The sequence below is a fragment of the Sitodiplosis mosellana genome, unplaced genomic scaffold (genome assembly GCF_009176505.1).
Source record: "Sitodiplosis mosellana isolate CC-2019 unplaced genomic scaffold, AAFC_SMos_1.0 Smas_scaffold_38, whole genome shotgun sequence".
In the NCBI taxonomy this organism is placed as follows: Eukaryota; Metazoa; Arthropoda; class Insecta; order Diptera; family Cecidomyiidae; genus Sitodiplosis; species Sitodiplosis mosellana.
This window is the reverse complement of record NW_022595280.1, coordinates 1,679,758-1,703,146: the sequence shown is the minus strand read 5'-3', so window position 1 is coordinate 1,703,146 and position 23,389 is coordinate 1,679,758. Positions and strand designations below refer to the sequence as shown.

The following is a 23,389-nucleotide window of genomic DNA, read 5'->3' as shown; positions in this document are numbered from 1 at the left end:
TCTCTCTAATTCTTGGCATGCTCATGCCAGTCGCTATTATCTAAATCTGAAATATGCTTGCGCGCTGACGTTGAATATGCGTTGCCATTTTTCGCTTCTTGATCTTATTAATTAGAATTGGCTTGTGCGCACGTAGACACACACACACAGGAAAGCCTGCGATTTTCGATGCACAACGGTTGTTAAGACATTAAAAGTCGAGCGATTGGCGGAAAGAGAAAGACACAGAAAAATTACGTCTCAGGCTTGCAGCAAAGAATCAAGCAAATCGACGACTGTCTCTTTCGATACACATTCCATTAGGTTATACGTTATCTATTGAGTAAATACTGAATCGTGTGTGGTTTGAGGTGTTCAAAAAATCGTTTTTTTTTCTCTGTTTGTTGCTGTCGTCGTCGTATTCGTGTTGGCAATTTCATAGTTGCCGCCGTTCGACAAACAAACATGCTATCATACCCGGAAAAGTAATTTTTATCCACATTACAAACGCACACTCAACGCGCGCCACCAAACGAAACGAACGAGCGCGCGCGCCAAACACCAAAAAAATATCTTTATAAATTGGTCGTCGTTGCAATCGCCACATTCCGTTCGAGTGCAATGTCGAACATTTTTCTATTTGGTATTATTAATTAATGATTTCGATAAATTAGCAGCTGTGTACATATACTATGTTGTTCGTTTTAAGTTGTGCTGCCGCGGCCGACCTCCTGACGATGCACAGGCAAACAAATACAATTATGTTGTTTGGTTGAGTCGAGCGCGTGAGTTGCTCTTGTTGTCTATTGGGGCTTTTAAATAAATGAAAAGCTAATACGAATGCCGTTACAAATGGACACTCTTCCAAACCACCACCTCCGCTGTCGCTCCGCGCATACACACAATGTGATTAATGAAGTGAGCTAGCATCGATAGCTGAGCTATTTCATATCCAGATTACCAAACTGGCCGGGGCCTAATGCATCGCACGATTTGCGACCACGAATAAAATAATAGCCGACGATCAAGAGTGACACACACGCACACACACACACACACACACACACACACACTGAAGAGAATGCATACACGGTGTGCGAAAACAAATTGAAGTGCAATGCAGTTAGAAAGAGGGAGTGTGCGAGAGAAAGACAAAAAGCGGTCAATTGAATTCCAATAATTGAAATATTTCCAATTATAAATGATTTGCGCGTCGCATTCGAACAGCCGGTGGCATTGATGTTCCGTAATGGAATCAAAGCTGCCAAACCATTTTATGTGCAGTTGTTAGTTTTTTCTGAGTAAATAGATCAAGCATATTTTTGTGCTTCCAAACTCTTTCTCTCCATATTTCCCTCGGTCCATTCGGCGTGTACGCTTTGCGAGAGATAATAGATTCATGACATGCAGTTTATTTCGTTGTAACAATACAATCAGTTAAAACAGATATATAAAAAACACACACACACAACATTTTGAAGACAAAAAAGAGAAACCAAAAACAAACTAATTCAATAAATGCAATGCAATATAACACATACTTGTATACAACACGGTAGACGTTTGATATGGTGATACCGATCCGAAATGGAACGAATATGTAGAGAGCACGAGACTGAGAACAGAAAAAACAACGAGCGTCGGCTCAACGAGACTTCTTCTCTCGCTCTCTCTGTGTATGTTTTGTTGCGGATTTTGACGGGTTGCGAGTTTTCTTCTATTTTTCTTCGGGATTTAAAGCCAGAGACCGCTCTTCAGCTCACACTCTTGCACAATACATACGCACACACTAGCTCTCTCTCTCTCTCTCACTCTCTCTCTCTCTCTCTCTCTCTCTCTCTGTGTGTGTGTGTGTAACTAACACATTATTTGTGTCACTTTTTATCGCTAGAACTATTTTTCACTTGGCAAAACAATCGGCCATAAAATCGACTTAAATAAATTTTGTATGAATGCAATGCGGTTGGAGGAGAAAAAAAATTGACGCGATTTTTTTCCAGTCGCGTGTGCACAAAATGCAATACAGCAATCGCTCGTAAGAATGAACGAACGAAAAAAAAAATATTGAAATCAAACGGCAAAAATAGATAAACTACATCCAAAATGATAAATTTTAATCTATTTCGCCGTTTGGATGTGTTGCCGCTGCCGCCAATTTTTTTTCGCTGCTCGACACACACGAGTTTCCTACTAAAGATACGGTTAGGCGATGTCGGGGCGGCCAATACCGTAAATTATGAAGCACGAGGAGAGTACAGAGCAGGCAGTAAAGAAAAAAAAATATTGCACACGAAGTTTATGGAGTTACTTTGGCTTTTCGCTATATTATTCAACTGTGAGTTTTGTACGAATGACGCTGTCGCTGATGAGTCTGTCGTAGATTGAATTTGCGTGTTCTTTTCTCTCTCTCTCTCTCTCCCTCCCTCTGTCGTTGCCACTGCACCCTATATTACTGACTGTGTGAAAACTTTTGTTTATTCTGCGGTGTGTCTTGGTATGCGTCGGGCACCGTAACAATAGAATGATATTCTTCAGTCGTAACAAAGTTGCATTTTTAATGCACTAATCCCGTCATAAACAGCACATACACGATACGCTCCTCACTCCTATCTCTCTCTCTCTACCGCTTTACACTTTACACATATTGCCCTACACTCAAATACACTCTCTCACTCGTGCTTCGCCAAAGTTTCGCACATGCAATTCAAACAGACGCGCGCTAGTGCGCACGACTCAACGAGCGCGTACTCATGTTCTTTCCCTGATGTTGTACTGTCGTCACTGCTGTTGCCTTTTGCTTCTTCGGTTTTGTCAGTTATAAATATATATCAGCAAATTAGATATTCTAATACGTTTTCAAGGATTTTTGCGCGCGTTTTACTGATGAATTTTTTTTCTTCTTCTTTCGTTGCTTTGGTTCTATTTATTTTTTCTCTCCTCTATTACTTATCTCTCTTTCCGACTTCACTCAATTTGCAGCTTTTTGCGTATCATAAATTATTCCTAGCATGTGTATGTGTGGCTGCATGAATGGATCATTGCTTGCACACTGGCATCGTAAGCTTCGTCGTCGTCGTTGTTGTCGGTGTCGGTCAGTAGAACAAAGCACACTAGCGTGTTATACACGCGTCAAATAGATAATATTCAATTCTCTCGCTCTTTGCTACCTCCCTCTCTCTCTGTTGTTATGTGTATGTTTTGTGTGTATCGTTTTTTTTTCTCTCTGCACTTACGTTTTTTCCCTCTCTCTCGCAACTGGCCACACAATTATTGTTTTTAGACGTGCAATGACGACATATATTTTCAATTTGATTTCCCGTTGTGCATATTAGTTTTTATTTCTCTGTTCTATTCTCTCTTGTCGCTGCTGTCACCGCTGCCGCTGCTTCGTTTTATTTATTGTTTCGAATTGCATTAAACGCGGTAGAAAAATGCGCGTGCACATATTCGTGCAATGTGTGACATTGATAGAGCAAACGGCACACGATTATGACTACGGCGAAAAATTTTATAATATCACTTCACTGTGTGACGGTTTCGTTTCTAATCATCAAAGTCAATTAAACTGAATTCATTTGTATTTTTCATCGCTGTCATTTTATTTTCGAATCGAGAAAAGAAAAAAATGTGTATGTATGGCATTCAGAGAGAATTTTGACTTATCACATTTTTTACATCACCGGAAACATTAGTCATGCTGATCACCATTGATTTTGTATGTAGCGCAAAATGTAGGTGGACGAAGGACAAAAGCACCTGATACAAAATATCAAATTTACTTGAAACGCACCGTACATACACAAGAAAAAAAGGTGATCGATCGCTGTTAGCGAGAGATGCGAAACAAATAGAAGAAATGAAAACGAACCGAACAAATTGTGTCACCTCTGGCCGTTATGAAATTAAAACTAGAACTGCAGTAACCTAGACCGTCAAATCGCAACTGAATATGGGCTGGCAAACAATGCAAACATGCCGAACGAAAGACATCAAAGCGTAATGCATGCGCCAAAACGATAGGAAAAACATCGACTCTATCGAACACACGCACGCACACACTGAAATACCGTTTGCAAATACTAAGTCACTCTCTTCGCACATACTATACACACACACATTCGGCTTAATCAATAGACTCTCTTTTTCAATGTTGTTGTTGCACACAGTGGTGGGCATGAACATCATTAAATCTAAAATAGACGCGTAGAGCTGGGAACGATGTGTAGTGTATACTCAAACTTTGAATCTCAAAGTGGCTCGGTTTAAATTTGCGATCGTTAAACGATGCCAATTGCCCATCTCTGATTAAGCATCTAAAAATATACCGAAAAATGCGTTTTTGTTGCATATTCAAAACTTGCTGTTCATATTGCGTTCGATTTTTCTTTTTGTTCTTGCGCTCGTCACTTCGGCCGTTCGGTTTGTTTGTTTCGCACAGCCAGCCGAGAGAACGGAGGCTTTGTTGCATACACTCTGAATTTCCGATGCTTAAACGAAATTGGCACATCGCAAAGCCTCAAACAACAACAACAACAACAAAAATGTCGGTGAATTGGTTTGGGCTTTGCATCCGCAAGTGGTTGTTATTTCAACGGTTGTAATTAGTGTGCTAGAGCAAAGAATCGAAACGCTGCAGTAAGCATTGCAGTTCTTTTGTAATAAACATTAAATAGCGACAGCGGCGGCGGCGACGACGACGACGGCGACCGCATAAGTCAATTGGAAATAGATGTGAGGTGGCGCACAAATAAACCCACAAAAATATCGACTACAAACATACACACAATTGCCAAATCGAACCAGGGCACGGAAAAGACTCGATTTTTTTTGAGCTACAGCTCATCATTTCGGTAGAACAAAACCGAGTGCGGCAATTTGCAGGGAAGACACTGAAGTGATTTGCATTTAACACATACCGTTGTTGTTGCTGTGCTGTTTTTTTTTTCGTTGATCGTATGTTTGTTTGTGCACAATTTTACATATAATTTGAGTGCATTGTGAAACCATACATATTCTTCAATACTGCGAATTGAAGTGCACGAGCAAAAAAAAACGCCGAGCTGCGACAACGAAGAAGAAAAACGACGACGAAGCGAGCAAGAACTGTTGCACGCGCAACCAATGAACAATTCACTCGAAATTTCTATGCACACATTTGAAATGTGGATCGAAGCGCGCGCACACACACACACACGCCTCATCGTCAACGACAATGTCGACGCTTGCAACGAGAACGATCTCGTGCTCTTCTTTTACGCGCATCTGAATAATTGACGGCATTTTGTGTCAATTTATTGATTCCACTGAAACTCTCACACACATTTTTCATGCCTTCAAATTCGGTGTGAAATATAATTTATGTGCTCGATTTGTGTCATCTATTAGTTGCTAACATACTTTGTATTTCGTTGGCAATGGATTCAACAGGAAAATAACGTACAGTTTTGATTTTTCGCTTGCCGCACAACGACACTTTTTTGTGTTTGTTTTTTGTTTCGTCTTCGCTAAACAAATTTAGTTTATGTTGTAAATTCAAACATTGAATGTAATTAAACAGACATAAATATTTCTCTCTCAGATGCGCTGGCTCACTTTGTGGTGTTTGGTGTGTCATCAGAACCGTTGCCAACAACTTTCAATTGCGCGTCTGCTCAACACTTGAACTTGTTATAAATAAAATGGATGGACCCGTGCCAATCATTTAATTGTATTTGATCACACACACATACAAATGAACGGGATTTCGATGCCAACACCGATGCCGTAAACCTTATTCTATTCGTGCATCAATCGCATCCATGACAATGAAATGCTTCGAAACCGAGTGAGAGAAAAAACAGCAAGAACAGAAAAGAAAAGAAGAAATTGGCGTTGATGCGTGAGACAAGCTTCAGTGAAGCCAAAGCCAAAGCCAAAGCCATGGCAAACCTTCAACATGAATACCGACGTTCGTTCGCCTCGATTTTCTTCCTTTGTTTTTATTTCGGTAGCCGTTTTTTTTTTGAACGGGTGTAAATTGCTTTGAAACGTCGCTTTTTATCGAGATTTGAGCTTGAACTAATTCGGTGAATATTGCGTTTTGTTGCGTGTGTATGTGTGAACATCTTTGATGTTCCATTGTTTGACACATCAAAGTGTTTATTGGACGTTTGCAAAACCGATCATTGCCTCGGGTTTGCTCGCCTGTTTAAATAAAGAGAATTACAAGAGTTTTTCCAATAAAAGTACATCGTTCCCATTCACATTTTTTTTCGCTGGTCGTTGTTTTTTACACAGGAATATTGCCGCACTATCGAATCCATGTTGTGCAAGCATTTTGTTGTCAACATCGATGTTCACGACAAGAAGCGAACAGAAAAAAACACGACGACGACTCTCAAAATGGTGAGCACAAAGCAAGAGAGAGAGAGAGAGAGCATAATGAAGCCAATTGGCAATTTGCATTTGTTTTTATTTTGTATTTGAGAGCGAGTGAATGAGCTTTCATGCAAATAATAATGGTTATAAGTGGAAAATGATTGCTGGAAGCAGCCTTTGAAGGAATTTTATAAAAATTGCCAGACGATCGCACAAAAAAAACACACACAAACGCATAATGCTATTTTTGAGCCCATATTTCTCTTCACCGGTTCGTATGCCTAGGCCTAGCAGCAGCAGCAGCAGCAGGAGTGGCGGCAGTGAAAAAATCATCTACAGATTAATAATCATTAGTGGTATGAACAAACAGGAGAGCGAACGCAAAGAATCAAACGAGAAGATGCAATGGAGCATCAGAAGCGGTAATAGTAATATTCAAATGCGTTGCATTTTTTGTGCTTCTCTCCTTTTGAATTCCGCATTTGGCAGTGTACGGTGTGGCTTATATGGAAAGTACATGAAACACAACTGTTCCGATTAAGCTTCCATCGATTCGAATCTTCGATATCTAAAGTGTGTGTACATCAGTTTGGATACCTGCATTTTTCCTATTATCTCTTGCTCACTCTTCCGCTCCCCCTCTCTAACTGTCTATCCCGCTCCGTTCGGCCAATTTCACATATGTCTGTTCGATATGCACACGGTGTTCGATCGGTTTGGCTGCACGATTTTCGATTTGTTATTAAAATGTTGGGTGCGAGAGATATAAACGCGCGTCGACGGCGAAATGTAGATTACAGCCGCCTTGCACCAATAAATTGAAAATAATGTTGTTGCCTTTTTCTATCAATTTTAATGAATTTGAATAAAAAAAAAATATATTTTTTTTCGGTTTTATGCTTTGTGCGGCTGGCATAACGACCAATAATCAAGCATATAGAAGTAGAAGAAAGACTCTATACTTTGGCCAATGTGCCGCATAAACTGGCATGTAAATTGGCCTGGCCGCGCACACGAAGAAATGTTATGTACGCACATTTTTATGTTCACAATTGTAGTGCGCGCTTTTTTTTCTATCTCTCTTCTGCTCCTGGCTTCAATGGCCATTTCATACACTAGTTGAATTTGCCGTTAACCGTTTTTGTTTCTGTCTTATTTTATTTTATTTTTTGAAGTTCGCAGCAAAATGATTTTTATTACAATTGAGTTTTTCACCTTCCGGCCAATCGTTCGTACGTTTACAAACGATTTTGCGATTGACTCGGAATATAATACCCCAAAGGAGGCGAAATACTCGTTCTTCGTAACGATAATAACGAAAAATTGGCTCGCTTTTTATCCAATTTTACTGCTATTCACCGCTCAATTTATGAGCCAAGGAAAAGAAAAAGAAATGGAAACAAGGAAGGAATTACATCGGACTTGGGCTGTCTGGCTGACGTTATCGCACAAGCCATTTCGCGCAATTAGCGACGCATTTGTCTGCATTTTTGATTGAAATTATTTCAAGGGAGATTCAAAGAGAATTGGGAAAGCAATTTAAGGGTTTCATTTTTACGTCTAAGGGAATTTCTATGGCAAAGATCGCTGTTTTTTGATTTAATGCCTGAGATTGAATCAAATTTTTTTGGCAAAAATTCTAAAATTGCATCAAATTTACTTCATTACAACCATTTCAAAAGTAGCAAAATTCATCCAAATTCCTTTGGAGAGAAAAGCAAATGTCTTCGGGAAAGAGAAAAAAGCGAAACAGTTCCGCGTTCGTGCCTTTGCTCGAATACCACATTTTTTTTTATTTCTTGATATGACCAAAAAGCGATGCAAATTTTCACACTCGCAACGCAAATGTTTTCGAGTGCAAAATCGTACGCAAAACGTGTAAACGTGTTGTTATCGCCGCAATAATAAATTACGTTTTACGTTTTAGCACAATAAAGCAAATTGTTATGAATTTCAATAATTTTTGTTTTTATTATTTCTTTCTCTATAAATTTATTCTCTCGGCGGTTATAATATCAGTTTCGATGCACGTGTGTCTGTGTGAAAGTGTGTGTATGTGTTATGACCAGGCAAAGAGTAATGCGTGATTGTGGCAAAGACTAGCGGGAGAGAAGATGTATATATATTCAAGAGAGATACAATATATTTTGCCGTGCATTTTTGATAGCTTCAACAACAATAATAATGTAGACTATAAAATATTTGCAATGCTTTGGGGTGAAATGCGTATCTTATTTCTACTGCGCTCTGAATTATGTGTGTGTGAGTGTATTTTTTTATAAATCAAATTTCCAGTTGAAAGACGAGATATTTTCCATTAATACCCGAGATCGAGCGCTTTCAATCCCGTGTGTGCAATTTAACGGTGCGTCTGACTCATACAGCTCAATGCAGTACTCTGAAATATAAAGAGAGTGCATTTTGTTTCCACATCTTGATCTTCATGAGTTAATTACATATGGCAGTTCGATGCGGAAAAGGCAAACGAAAACAATATAATATGTAGACAATTTGAAGCGATCAAACTAAGTAAGAAATGAAAAAAAAACATGCTGCAATTCGAATCGAATGTGGAAAATTTACGCGCGCAACAACGAAAACGTTCGATTGATATCTATTGCAATAGAGGTAGAGAGACAATCACAGCAACAACAACAAAAAAATGTGCGCAGTCAGAAAAGAAGTATTAAGAGATTTACGCAAATAGATAGGAACACACGAATAAAATGTATTACATTATGCAATATTATATATACAAATCTATTGAGTATTTATCTTTTGCGCAGTGCAATTGTGTGTGCCACTTTTTCGATGTTGATGTTGTTGTTGTTGTTGTTGTTATTTCTTTTCGTTCAGCATTCGCATCCTTCGTACCGATTTGATCTAATATTCACACACATAAAATGGAAATTACAATAATAACAAGGGATTTTGCAATGCAGCCGAACGCGCAACAACAGCAACAGCAAGCAGCAGTAGACAATGAACAAAAAAATAGAAGTCGTGCATTTTTGCGCCCGCTCACACCTTGCGAGTCCGCATGGGAACGAAGACGTGGCGAGCACACTGCGACCATGTACACAAATGCATCGCATCAACGAGGAAAAAAGTGTTTTGTTTGTAAATATGGCTAAAGTACATAAATCGAGCATATTGTTGGTTTTCATGCCAAATAGAAGAATAAATCAGTTGGAGTTGGTTGTGTGTGTGCTCGCGAGCGCTCGCACAAATGTTTTTATTTTCAAACGCATATCGTACACACACACACACACACTTTTTCTCGTTTGGAACTGTGTTGCTGCGTGTAGGTCTGCCTCTTTGGTTGCACTCTTGTGCACCGGCAAACTGACTCACACACATAGTGCAAAAAAACAGATCACTGCCAACAGAAAATACAACGTGCATATGGCAAACAGTGAAGTAGAAGAAGACAACGACGTCAACGACGACGACGAAAAAAGTGCACAGTACAAACAAACTGTTGTGCAACCGCAGCACTATATTGCCGCTCTACGATAGATTCATAACAGAAATTAATAGCGATGTCTATTTGGTATCTAATGCACAACGGCGGCCAGAAAAAGCATCATCAACCAAACAAAAAACACGTTTTGTTTCGCCGTAGCACTCACACACAATGTGGATTGCGACGCTTCTTCCATCGCGCGACTGTCGCCAAACCGATTGTTTTGTACTTTTCGCAATGCGTTTTTTTTGTCGTTGTTGCCTTTTTCATTCACTTCAAGAGCTAAGCCAGAGCCAACCTAAAGTGCAGATTCCTGATGAACATTACCGATGCAGTGTGTGTGTGTGTGCGCGTGACATCGCCAGCGCGACGTTTTTTTTTTGTTGTAAAATGAATTACGCACAACGAAAACTGTCCTACGGAGAACTTTTGACAGAATTATTGTGTTTTATTGGAAACGAACTGGCCGATGCAGCAGTGTACTTGTTGGCTGTCACATTAGGTACAAGTAATAAAAACGCCACAAGAATTGTTCAAGCAAAGAGATGAGAAAAAAAGAACAACGACGAGAACTCGCTACATAATTTGATTAAAACGGTATAAATTTTCATGGCGAAACGAATGCGAACAGGCATCTAACGAAAGCGCTGAGAGTACATGGCCAATATAATCGTTGCCCCGTCATCTCGATTGAGGTACATCCATGCTCAGGTAAAAATGATGTCTAATCTACGCGAAACTATCTCTCGTTGCCAGAAGTGAGTAGTGAGCAAGAGCCGTTTTCATATCGTCGATTTTCATGTTTTTATTTCGTGAAACATTCCCATTTTTTTCCTCTCTCTCTCTCTCTCTCCCTCTCTCTCTCTCTCCCTATGTGTTTTTGCATCTCGCTTTGGGCCACACTAAATGAGAATGCACACTGAGCAATTGAGGTAGGATGTCGAAAACGAGCATAGAAGAACGAAAACGATCGCTCCCTAGACAAGAAAATGTATTTCACGACGCTTTTTCTGTGTGCTGCGCTGTGTTTTGTTGCAGGAAGTATCACATAGGCAATGTGTTTTTTTCCCTTCGGTCGAAACACGATACAAACGCTGAAAATCACGATTTCAAATGAATTTATTTGTCGAAAATGTGACTTATGTCACTTGAAGACGTGAACACACAACTTAAAGCGTTGCCCATTTTCTTTGTTCACGATGAGTTTGAATGTGTTTTTTTTCACTCTCTTTCTCCCGTGTCTTCAAGTTTCGTTTAATTTTGTGCGTTGTGTTGTGCGGCCTTAGAAAAGCGTCGCCAATTTTACAATCCAGTTTTACGATTAGAGTGCCTTGTTGAGTGGCGAATGTATAGAGTGCATTAAATAAACAAACCGAGCACATACAGAACAGAAAGCTATAGCTCATGGGCTCGAATTGATTTGGTTTTGGACAATTGCGCATCACCATTGACATCCACTTGGTTATACATATATATGCACACACAGACAGAGATATATACATATATATTATGCGGTGCATAATCGTTGGCAATTTGGCGTGCTGACTGGCTTCAATAAGAATGAATTACAAATGCTCATTTGATGATCAGTCTCACTCTCTCTCTCTATTACTCTTGCTCGCTCTGTGTCTTGGCTCTATCTCTCGCATATCGGTCGTTTGTGTGTGGCATTTCGTGTCGTGCCTGTTGTCGCGCACTGCAATTACAATTCCAAATACGTTAATTCCATTTGATTCGATTTATTTTGTGTTTTACTCGGCATCGGTATACACAACATACTCAGCCATCGTTGGTCTAACCGTGTAGCCATTCGATGCCCCATTGCATTTGTTTCGTTCTGATTTCGATTTAGATTTGTGCACGCACCCAATGTGGCGATATAATGCGCGAAAATGGCTAATTTATATCATAAATCAAGTCTAAATCACCTTTTGAATGCGAACGCACGAAAAATGAAGTTTCAAGTTGTACTGCACTAGCCAGCGAGTCAGCGCACGAGCGCCGTTGTAAAGAAGAAGAAGAAGAGAAGAAAAAAACACTGCATACAAATTAATTTTCTGTTCGCCTCATTTTCGCCTTTACGGATCCATGGCGTGAATTGAGCAAATAATTTTTCGAATTTCAAAGTGAAAATTGTGAATTTATATTTGAATCTATGATGGATGCGTTTGTTGCACATTCAACGAGCGAGCCAAGGCAAACGAACGAACAAACGAATGGCCCGAGACCTATTTGCCATTTGGCTTCTTCTCCACTGTCGAGCTGGCACATCATGAAATGGTTATTTGATTGCGGTAAACCGTATCGCTATTATTAATCTTGTGCACAGCACGACAATTTTCTACCGTCGTATGCGTTGATAATAGCCACTAAACTACAACTGTGCGTCTCATTTAATCGCAAATTTATTGTTATTAAAATTTAGATAGAAATTCCATTTTCGCATGCGAATGGCTTCTTGATCATAAAGTGCACCTTCGCTCCGGATTCCTCAACGTAAGCTACTTATTCATAGTTTCATTCTTGGTATGATTTTTGCATACAGTGTATAACAGGAAATAAACGAAATGTTCGATGCTATTTTGCTGCTCGACATTTTTTATGGGCAACTTGATTTCGGCATGATTTAATGCTTTTGAGAATCAAGCGGGAGAGAGAGAGAGATCGCGGGGAATGAAGTGAATTTCTGCAGAGACTGTTTAGCAAAAACGGACAAGTGGGTTCGGTTCGTACGATTTATGAGAGAATAGATGAATTCACGTGTAGAAAACGCAATGAATGCATGCATAGAATTTTCTACGAAGCGAAAAAAATAATAATATCAAAATAGAATGAAATGGGAATATGAAGTAAAATGAGCAAAAAAAAGAACACTGAACAGCGAACGAAGCCTAGACAGGAAAAAGAGCGGCCAATATTATAAATGCGAAATGCGATTGCAAATCTAATCGGTACTCAGTGACGCCGCGCGCGCGCGCTCACTCATTCCTGCACTACATGCACACAACATGCACAATAAAACGGCACACATTGTTTCCTGTGTATGAATATATGTGCGGTTTTCATTCTTTTTCTGTGTTCCGATCCGTACTTGACACTGACATTGACAATTAAGAAGTACAAGGCTATTCGCTCATTATATCACTTTTATATGCATGGCTGTCGGTCTCTTTCTGGCAAACAATCTTGGCGTTCATTCTCATATCGTCGTCTATAAACACAGACTATGCGCACTGTTTCTCGATTATACGGTTTTTCTTCTCTTCTCTCTCTCTCTCTCTCTTCCTCTCTGTTTTTTCTTCTCATTCCGTGCTGTTGCGTTTTCTATGCGTCTATATACAATTTCTCGCAGGAATTCATATATGCGAACAAGACACCCAGTTCCTCTCTGTGCAGTGATCTGATGAAGTCATTCGTCGTCGTTGTTGTCGTCGTCGTCGTCACAACACATTTTTTTTCTTCATCATTTTGTTGATTACATAAATTTGTTTTCGCTACAAATCACACACTTACATAACGGTGAAATGCATACTCGATGATGAAGAAGAAGAAGAAATAGCAAAAAAATGTGTAGAATGCAAGTGACCCAATGACAGAATTGAAGATGACTCTTGTCATTGATGCATGTACAACGAAATCGATCTCGATGTTTTCATAAGGAATTCCGTCGAACAGTACAGCATACTCGCTGAGCGAGAGAGAGAGAGAGAGAGAGGCTTTGAACAACTGACTGTTCCGTTCGAGATGTATCAAACTAAAGTAAAACGACTATTCGATATATATAAATATTACATATATGTAAATCTACGATGCAGATCCGTTGGGTGAGAGCAACGGAAAAAATTGGTTGTACAGGCAATAACATGAATCGCACACATGATACAAGTAAATATATTGCACGCGCACTTACCACCCACACGAGATACGGTGGACGATTTATGATTGCAGAGAAAAATATTGCAAAATATTCCAGTGGCCATATTTTACAATCAAAACACTATCAGACGCTTGGAATTCTTTTGCCCCTTTTTTGTGTGCTGAATTGAGATTAGATTCATTCCAAATTCCATGCACACCGAAAAACAAAACTTTCTTTCACAATCCACTCACTCAATTAGGCGGTATTGTGAGCTGGTGTGCACTCACGATCTCGTATTGTTCAAGTCATCAGATCGAATATGGTCTCATAAGCAACAACTCTCAAGTTAAGTGCCAATCTCCGATCGGATATGAGCCCGAGCGACAACAGGCGAAAAAAAACCGGCACATAAATTCTGTTTTTTTTTTCATATCAAATTTGCATCTATATTAGACACCAATAAACGTATTCCATGAAAAGGGGAACAAAATTGATATCCCATGCCTTTGAACGTATCGAGTTACTTTTATCGTTGGAAATTATCACTTGGCCGGCGAATTCAAAAAAGAAAAGTGATCGCCATAGCGAAAGAGAGTGCAAAAGAAAGAGACGGTGCACGCGCGTTTCTGTGACGAAACGGCAAAACGCAGTCGCGAGAATGATTTGCGAGGCTCTCAATTAAAGTAATTAAACCGCACTCAGAAAAACTGATAACCGATCATTTGTAATAAAATGGCAATAATATAATTTAAAATGTTGTTTTTTCCGAACGTTATTATTTAATTCAATGTTGCTGCCAATTTGTTTCGTTCGAACTGCAGCAACGGCAGCAGCAACAACAACACCAGCGCTGTGTCTGAAACGCATCTCTTGTGAGCACGAGCGCTCACGCATGCCAAATGACAAGCACAAGGAATGAACGAAAAAAAACAAACTGCACACGCCGAGCAACACTACGAAAAAGGAATAATTACTGCAAGACACATTCGAAGTGATCATGAACGAGTGAAGAAAAAACAAACCGGCGTATACTGTGGACAGTGAGAGAAAGAGAAATCAAACGTAAAATATGCGGAATGCAACTAAATGTAGAGGGCTTGTGCTCAGCTGCCACATATTATTTATTAAAAGGCGTTTGCGATGAAACTGATAGATTTAATTCTCATCATGTAGTCAGTCATGCTTATAACTACCCGTTTTCAATATATATTCGATGTGTATTTCTTTTCATAGACATTCCATGAACACACACACTCTCCTCCCCCTCTCCCACCGTACAAACGTTTTACACGCCGTTTTTTCTCTCTCTTCAGTTTGCTCGAAATTGTACGTGATTGGAGTCCGATGTTGTCGTGTCTTGTCTTGTTGTGCAGATTTTTACGATCTGCAGATAGGAAAATGAATATTTAGATGACTTTGGATGACATACGTGGATTAATAGAAAAATAAGAGAGAGAGAGAAAAAAACACGATCGACTTTTTTTCTATTTGCACTACGGCATCGTGTGTAACTGATGCCCAATGCTGCTTTTTTTACGATGTGAAATAAGATTGATTGGATCGCTAACAAGTTTTGACTTAGAACCGGCTTTTCTTTTCAGCAATAAAATTCATTTCCATTTTTTTTTTATTGATTTTTCATTTGCCGTTTGTTTTTTGCTCTTTCTTTCCAAGTTGCGATCGTGCATCGTCAGTGCATTTGCTGCGCAAAACGAGATTAATTCGTCAATTTTGACAGGAATATTCGAACGTTTTTCTCCTTCTTCTTCATTTAAATGTTTTTTTTTTATCGAAAACCAATCAAATACTTTCTAATTGATTTCATTTGAAGGCGCTCCAGCGTACCAAATTGTTTGCGCACGGTACAAAAATAAACCAAAATCAATGTGTGATATATAAAATGGCCGAAATTTCGTTGATCTTGATTTCAGTCGATTGGTCGCACGGCACACACACATACACATCAATAATTTAACATTCATCGTTCTCGGATTGAAATTTTTTGTGTGCAAAATACGCATTCATCCAATCATACCAACCGTCGGAAGAAAAAATCAGCAGCAATAGCAGCAGCAGCATATACACACCAAATCAAATGCGCCGCGCTCGCTCTCGTTCTCTTTCACTCTGACTTGGCGCATAGAACAAAGACTCGCACGGGCAATTGTGTATGTGGTTCGCGCGTGTGTGTGTGTACGAGAAAGAGAGTGAGTCGCGAAAAAATAGCGATTAGCTTGGGAAACAAGGTCATCGCATATTATGGCTACACACACAAACACCGATATGCGAGCTTCACATTTTTTTCCCTAACCTAATTGCGTGCAAATGTGTATGTGAATCAAGCTCAATTCTCAAGTCTCGTATCGAAGCCATAACGATAGCACGGTCTAAATTGCATGTTTAATTAGCTCTTACGCTCTGGAATTGTTTCCTTTTTCGTTCGCCTGTGTCACATTCTTTTTTCTCTCTATTAACAAATCGCATTGACTGGTATGTGTGTGTGACTGATGCCAATTGAAATGTTCAGCCCCTTTCGTTTTTTCCCAAACGTTTTCCCAAAAGAATCCTTCCGAGAATCGTATGCGAACAGCGCATTTATCGCAAAGTTCCGAAGAATAAGAAGAGGAAAAAGAAGAGGTAGAGAAAAAAAATCACATGTTTGTTGATTCCAACCATTGACTACCGTGATCAAAGCATATAATTATCATTTGTTTTGTTCCTTTTATTTCGTTGCAAAATGATTATTGGTTCAGATATTGCGGTTTTTAACCCGAAAGCCTAAAATGTAGCACCGAAAAAAAGGAAAACAAAGTCGTAAACAACGTCTTTGTTGGTGCGAACGGCATTCCCGGGGGGGGGGGGGGGGGGGGGAAACCGGACGACGAAGAACGAATAGTGTGTGTGAGTGATCGTTTGCATTTGGCGGTCAGAGAGAACAAGCGGCTGAGCTAATCGATCGTCGACTCCAAAGTTCTTCATATAACATTTTCGATGGGTCAACTCAAAACATGTTAAGCGGTCTGAACGACGCGAGATCAAAAACACTCGTACCAAACAAACGACTATGAGACGAAGCGAACGAACGAAACGAAAAAACGAAACAAACAAGCGAAAAAAAGGAATCTGATGAATGTTTATTTATAAAATGAAATTGCATGACATAAATGAATATTTCGGCAACAAGCGACACATATGCGTCTCTGCGTGTATGTATCATCGTGCGTCTCACTTCACCGCATTCTCGAGCCGATCGCGCAACGTGTGTACACACAATTTTGGCTGCTGATATTGTTGTTGTAGGTCGAGTGTTTTCGCACATGCTATCTTTGTCGCTGTCAATTTGCTTTTTTTGCGTGCTTTTTTTCTTCTTTTTTCATTGCGTTCTTTTCTTCTTTCGCCGGATGAATCCGGTGTTTATATTTCAGACACACAGAACGCACGGAGAACGAATCCGAAAAAAAAGAAGAAGAAATTGACTCAAAAGCAGAGGAAAAAAACAGCATAACGATATTTTGTCAATAATTTAATCGAAAGACAAGCAAATCATCATTTTCTGTTGAATATTGCAACGAAACGCATGAACCGAACAATGTGCAGAAAGTGAAAAATAACAACAATGTCGACAACGACGACGACGGCAGCGACGACACTCAACGGTCGAATAATGTCAATTTTGCGATCGACTGTGTGTGCGCTCGCGCACTCTCTCACTCACTCTGTGTGTGTATGGAATAAATGCAAAACGAAACAATGAAATGCCACAAAACGGTACGAACAAAAGACAGTGAATATGTGAAAGCAACAAAAACAAGAATAACAAAATCAACCGAGTCACGAAAACAGTGCGAAAGAGAATCAACGCAATTTGACCTTGACATATATTAATCTATAAAAATGTTATTTTTTGCAGCACATACGCGAATGCGCACAAATTGGCGATTGTCATTTTTAACGATGGGTGTGCGATAAATTGCCATCGCTTTATATCTCGGTGTTCGTCTATGCATTTGGATTAGTTGAGAAGCGATTTTTTTGTATGCTATTTTTTCCGCTGCAGCCAGTTCAATTGATGGAAAGAAAGAGAGCGAGACAAAACAGAGCAAATTTGACCCAAATTACTGTGATTAGCAAATTTGATGATGAATTTAAAACGCAACAACATTTTTGGCACACCATTTCTTCGGTCGGCAAAATTGATTTGACTTGATCGGAAAAAAATGTGGCAAATGAAATATTGACGTTGAAATGTCACAGTCAGCTTCCGATCATCGACATTTCGCTGTTTTCGTGCTTAAAATATATACTCAATGATAAATTACACAGTGTTCGCACAAACGTTAAAGCTACGGTCGATTATCTTGTGCGTGTAGCCGCGGCTTATTCATTAGCGAATTCTTCTTTTTCGCAAATTTTCGCTCGACGTACACGCACATGACGCACATATGATCTGAAACTTATTTTTGCAAAAACGATCGTTCATGTGACGTAGTATTCGCGATAATTGTTGTTGCTTCTACTGCTGCTGCTGCTGCTGCTGCTGTCGGCGTTCGTTTAAATGTGCGTTCGGAAAGAACTGTATACAACCATAGAACCAAGCCAAAAGTATATATAGATTTATGCATGATGAGCGGGTGAGCGCCGCAGCAACAACTGTGCGCATCGATGACTTGATGTGTGCACAACGCACACTTGTTTCCATTATATAATACTCAGTTATTCGCAATGCGAATAATATTTTATATATTTTTTTCTCATCGCATTCTCTCGCTCTCTCACTTGCTCTCTCTTGCAAACATTCGCATTTAAAATGAGGAAGAGTGAAAAAAGGTTGTTCATGACATATGGTTTTTATTTTTCGTCTTCTGTTTCGCATTCGCAAAAAAACTGGCAAAATGTTTCTTTTTTTTAAATTCTTATCGTTTTAAAAAAAAAGAAACTGTTTCGTTTGATTGGATGTTAATCGAATGCGAATGGGGAAAAATGTGGGAATTTTTCATCTCGTCGCTTCGTTTTTCTATTAAACGATCATCAAATAATAGCCGATTGACGTTAATGATAGGGGAAACTGAATAATTTCGGAGGTGAAAAATATGTGATGGCTTCCTGCTTCGAGCAGACGTTATTTTTAGGCTCTGCAAATTTGCTAAATGACTTTGATATATTCAATATCACTGCGAATTGGTGTGTTTTGTTATCACACATTTCGCACACATGCACGAGATCGAGAGATCTTTGCATTTGTCGCTTTGTGTCTTCCATTCGCTACTCACTTTTGTGTGCGTCCGCTTGGCATTTGGAATTTCGTGCGATTTGCTCTTTTTTTTCAAACAAGAGATAATTTATTTTCGGCATTTCTTTGACGTTTCAACAAGAAATCTACACTTTTCCAATTCGCTTTGCACTCTCTGTCCCTTTCTCTCTCTTCTCTCCGTTTCGTCCTATTTCACTCTTCCATTCTCTTGCTTACTCTCGCTCAATCTCTAATTCAGTGTGTCGGTGTAAGCATTCTGTGACCGCTTGATATTGTGCGTTGTACTTTGGCCTAATTGTGTGCATTCGCACAAAACTGACACACTCAACATATGATGGATTGCGATGTTGTTGCTGCTGTTTCATTCCCCGTTGGCGTTGTGTTTGATCCTCCATTTTTCCGTTCCAATTCAATTTGTTCGGTGATTTTTCTATTACAAGAGTCACGTAATATGCGAAATGCTCACCAATTTATATCAATTATATGTGCATTCTTATCTCGCTACTCTAAGCGTTCGGTGTGTGTGTGTGTGTGCTTTTTTCGCTCAACACACAGTTGTTGCGCCAATTTAGCGAGAGCGCTTCACAATTGTTATGATCATAATCGTACTCTTTTCGTAAATACAACAATTTTTTCCACTCTCAAAGCGAAGAGAAACGCCAAAGATTTGCAAAAATTGTGTGTTGAATTGAAAATGGCAATAATATAAATGTTTTTTTTCTTCGCTTACGTAATGCATATACAGCGAGTGTAGTGAATTCATCAACCCTGATACTGAACGTCGATTACAAATAGTAATTTCAACCTTCAACTTGGACGGGCGATATTGTCGTCGTGGAGTAAACGCAACAAAAATGCTAATGCCCGAGGCTTACCTTCAACTTGTGAACGCATTTTACGCCGTTCTGTATTTCAATCCACACGCATAATTCATAAATCCAAAATCGGTTTACGTACGCACTCGATGCGTACACGCGCCGTCGGCTGAACAACAACAACAACAATATAAAAAATCAAGTCGGTCTCTCATGCACAACAACAGCAGTGGAAAAACGGAACAGCAAACATATAGACAAACATTGAAGAATAATCCACCTCACGAAGACGTGGTGAAGTAGTAGGAAAAATAGCAACGTCGATTGATAATTATGCACAAACACTGAAGCCTATGCAGCAACAACGGACAATTTTCTATTTGCAAATCGTCGTAGTCGCGAAGTAGCAAGTGCAAATATGAACCTAATTTGCAATAGGCGACACGCTTGCTGACTTCCTTACAACGATTCATACTCATTCTCTTGGCGCATTTTGCACCACCACCACCACAGACACACTCGGAGCGAGAAGGAGACACAGAATAACCGAAAGAATCGAGAAATAAACGTCAGCGACAATATTTTTACCACGAATTATTATGCAGTCGCAACTTTGTTTGATGTAATGTGGTGCGTTATGTAAATGTGCGTATCAAATTCCCTGACACTGACTTTGAAGGCAAAAATGAATATACAAGTAAGTATATGCGCAAACAGCTCACTGTTGAGCGCGGAATGAACGATTGTATGCATTTGTAATTCATGCTTTTAAGATGCAACGAGAGAAGAAAAAAAGCGTGCACATTTCTCGCGAGGAAAAGAGCAAATGAGCGAGAGACCGCAATGGCTACGGTCCAACTGCGAACTTCTGAAGTGTGACATTTTCTGCAAAATAACATTTTTCTTGTTTTATCAGTCGCTTTGAATCAGCGCGATCACGGCTTTCAGGTAAATCAACAAGGTGATAATTATGGACCTTTGGTGCGAGCGAGCGAGCGGTTGTAAAAAAAAAGAAATTATGATTATGCGCGCGCATGGTGTGTGTCATTTTATCGCGTTATCGCTGAAAACACATTACTGACAACTTCTTCTGTTTTATTCAACTACAAATTTAGTGCTTGTGCCATTATTGCCTACTGTTTCCAGGCGAATTCGCTGTATTGCCATTTGTGGGCTCGGAGAGTCGCTCAAGCGAAACCAATTCCAAAAATCGGCGGAACTCAGTCTCGACAAGCGGCTTACGCACTAAATTAAAACAATGCAGAGGATGTCGTTTCGATACGATCTAAAACTTTGCATATGTCAAATGAGTGTGTGAGTCAGTGTTGTGTGATGCTCATCATTGATTCATTTACTTTGACTGGAATACTAATTTGCATCGACGAATGTACGCGCATGTGAGTGAATGCGTTGGAAAAGCAAGAATTGTGTAAACAGAGCGTTTAGACGACGCTGAGAGCACAATTAAAGCAATGAAATTGATCGATCGAATGATTGACAGCAAATTACGCAATAAACGAAACTGAATAATTCGACATGGAAAATGTGGGATCAATGCATTCGAATTGAATGGTTTTTTTTATTCCATTGAGATGAGATTGATGCCGAACATTTTATAGTCATTGAATGCAAGTACTCGTCCACTTTGAAGCATTTTTTCGGTGTTTTTTTTTCTTCGTTCGCTTTTGTATGTGTTTTTCAGAAGGATTTTTTATGTCTATCAAATTGAAATGCATACAGTGTATGCCCGCTTCTTTTCGCTCTTGTTCGACAACACGGATCCGTTTGTATTGGCGCGTTTTTTTCCAACAGCATCATGACTCACGATTGCATTTGACATCTAACGATGTTCACTTGAAATGATTTTTTCAAACGTTCCATTCATTTTTCTTCTTTCCCTTTCTTTCTCTCTGGCAGCAAAAACATTCAAGCCCTTGTTATGAAACATAGAAATTCAATCCAAGTGTCGGACATTTCACATGATTCTGTCGAATTTTGCGTTGTGAGTCGAGAGAGTAATCGATACATGTTCATGATATCCGATCGGTTTTTTGCGCGTTTGCAGCGAGTGAGAGAGAGAGCGAGAGACAGAGAGAGCGCCCGCGAATGCATATGACATTTAAAATACTTCCATGACGGCATAATTCAACGTTTCCATCTCTCTGTCTCTCTCACTCTCTATCTCTTGATGTGTGTCAGCCGTCTATCGTCTCGTTTAGTGCGTTATGTGCTTGAGTGTATGTGTGTGTGTGTCTTTTCGGTTGATTTAGGTATCGCTTGTCTTCGTCGAAATCGCTAAAGTAGATTACGACACGACCGGCGATGATGTGGCATTTTGTCTGTCTTTCTCTCTTCCTCTCCCGTTTTAAAAGAGTCGATTTGGCTGTTTTTCGCTTGTTTTATACTTTATTTCCTAGTATAAATATATATTTTTTTTGCTAATGCGGAACATTTTCGACTAATTTATTCCTTTTGATAAATAGGATTTTATGGGCAACAATATTTGCAGATTTTTGTTATTCAAATGATCATTTCATTGGCCAAAACAAAGTGAGAATGAAACAGAAAAAAACTTACCTTATTGAAAGTATCTCGCCAGTCGGGCGTCACCCGTCCAGCTATCCATAAATAACGAATGCGTTGAAGCCGTTCCACTGGATGACGGCGATTTTGGTTGTTTGGATGCGTTTGAGTGTGGTGTTGTGTTTGTGTGTGTAGAGAAAAGAGATCGAACGATGGCTCTGTATTCGTCGGGTGAATTCTCGCTATGTTCAACCAAAATTTTGTGGCTGTTGTTGTTGCGAACAAAGCGTCGATTCGACTTTAGATACGGTAGTCTTCCAATTCCGCTTCTTAATGTGGTGTTTGGTATGAGTTTGGTCAACCTCTGTATTCTCTTTCTCTTTCACAATATCAATGTCGTACATTGAATCTTGGTGAACTTGGCGTGCATTTTTAAAAAATGTTGATTCAAATGTGACCGAAAGTGTTTTTTTTATTCCAAATATTTCCGTTTCTTTTTTTTTGGATTGCAAAAGTGTCTTTTTTTCTCGTGTCGCTGTCGAAAGTTCCTTTCTTCTTACAACTACTCAAACTTTTTCGAAGAAAGAAAATTAAAATCGATTCACTTTGTTTAAACAAGTGGTCCGTGCACGCGATGAGTGGGTTTCAATTGTTTTTGCAAATGTTTTTCGGGAATTGTTCAATTTTTATATTAGCTGATGCTCAGCCGACGGACCGAAATCGAATTTTGAAAACGTTTTCTGTTTTTCTTTCTCCTTGTAAAAACACGCGAGATTTTTTTTCACTTTTTTTTATGATACAAAAAGAGTCAATATAAGTTGTAAAGCGTCACAAAAGACAAACTCAATTCAAATGATGTCCTTTTTTTCTTACTTTTTGATTAAAAACACACAATTTTAGTCATTGTTTCGTATGAGTTCATTTTTATAATCAAAATTCGATTTTGTTTTGCGTTTTTTTTCTGGGAACAATTAGCATTTCATTTCAACCATAAATAATTTGTGTTGTATGGAATTTTAAATGGATTTTTTGTTGTTATTTTAGCAATGTTGATCAATTTCCATTCAGCTTTGTTTGGTTTTGTTTGAGAATCGCTCTAAAACACCTGCAACGAAATAGAAGAGAAAGTCATTAGGAAT

At 39.2% G+C, this 23,389-nt stretch overlaps 1 protein-coding gene across 16 annotated transcripts in view; it reads right to left on the bottom strand.

Annotated features, from left to right (window-relative positions):
- LOC129569640 (broad-complex core protein isoforms 1/2/3/4/5-like) overlaps positions 1 to 23,389 on the bottom strand; it is a 97,382-nt gene that overhangs the window by 60,963 nt on the left and 13,030 nt on the right. For 10 of the 16 annotated variants that reach the window (XM_055448708.1, XM_055448702.1, XM_055448706.1 and 7 more), the window contains exon 2: positions 22,305 to 23,355. The gene's annotated coding sequence lies outside the window, so the exon portion shown is untranslated. Of the gene's footprint in view, positions 1 to 1,520; positions 23,356 to 23,389 lie in introns of those variants that run through there. The other 6 variants (XM_055448717.1, XM_055448711.1, XM_055448718.1 and 3 more) reach the window with 6 other exon arrangements.